This window comes from Sinocyclocheilus grahami, unplaced genomic scaffold (genome assembly GCF_001515645.1).
Source record: "Sinocyclocheilus grahami isolate Dianchi unplaced genomic scaffold, SAMN03320097.WGS_v1.1 scaffold38.1, whole genome shotgun sequence".
NCBI classification, from domain to species: domain Eukaryota; kingdom Metazoa; phylum Chordata; class Actinopteri; order Cypriniformes; family Cyprinidae; genus Sinocyclocheilus; species Sinocyclocheilus grahami.
The window spans coordinates 775,302-776,145 of record NW_015505217.1 but is presented as its reverse complement, the minus strand read 5'-3'; the positions used below and the strand labels follow the sequence as shown (position 1 = coordinate 776,145).

Sequence of the window (844 nt, the reverse complement as noted above, 5' to 3'; positions counted from 1 at the left end):
GGAAGAAAAATGAAGGAGTAACGTCGGTCTGAAAATGAGATTTTGCCCACCTCCATTGTTACGGGCTGAATGCCTGCAGCCGCTCTGGCTCTGCCGAGGCGATTAGTGGCCAGTGGACGTGTTTCTATTTGAGGAAATCAAGGCCGCCTGCTCTGTGCTCCTCATGGTGTAGCACCACGTAGCCTCTGCTGAACGAGCAAAATGAGGCCATGTTACACATCCGAGTCCCCTCGGCTCCGGCGGCTACGTGCACGGGGACCCGAGTGTTGATGCTTCAGAAAGCAAAGGACCCAACACCAGCATCAGGTAAGAGTTTGCTAGAGGATGCACCAAAGCAGCACCGGTGTCACCTTAATTATTCTCCCTCTGTAAACTTAAGCTCAGAACTTGCTTGATTACTACAGGGAAAGTTCCTCCGTGCTGGGTAGGGCAGCGGCGATTATTTTTAGCATATTACTTTTTCCGCCACTCTCCAGATCCTCCCCGATGAGATCTTTGCTGTGAAAGAATTTGACATTTTTGCTCATTAAAAGTGGCGGCGAGTAAAGACGCCAAGCTAGTTAAGCCCGCGGGTGTCGCTCAATGGACTTTCCATTTGTTTTGGGGAGTTCCTTCAATTCTGGCATTTTTTGGTCCTGTGGACTTATAGAACGTAAACTCAAAAAAAAAAAAAAAACTTTTAACACTTTTATTGAGTTTGTCTACTGTTTTTGAAAAGTTTTTATACACTATGGTTGCAAAAATATTATTACAATTTAAAATAACTGTTTTCTATTTGAAATATTTAAAATGATAATTTATGGACCCTTTTCACAAGACTGTGATGACGCGTTTAACAGTCATC

General features: G+C 44.0%; 1 protein-coding gene across 4 annotated transcripts in view; it reads left to right on the top strand.

Moving 5' to 3' along the window:
• lrrc4ca (leucine rich repeat containing 4C, genome duplicate a) overlaps positions 1-844 on the top strand; it is a 93,018-nt gene that overhangs the window by 45,705 nt on the left and 46,469 nt on the right. For 3 of the 4 annotated variants that reach the window (XR_001608863.1, XR_001608864.1, XM_016267462.1), the window contains exon 1: positions 81-306. The exons of the other annotated variant lie outside the window; for it this stretch is intronic. The gene's annotated coding sequence lies outside the window, so the exon portion shown is untranslated. Of the gene's footprint in view, positions 1-80; positions 307-844 lie in introns of those variants that run through there. 4 annotated transcript variants of the gene reach the window in all.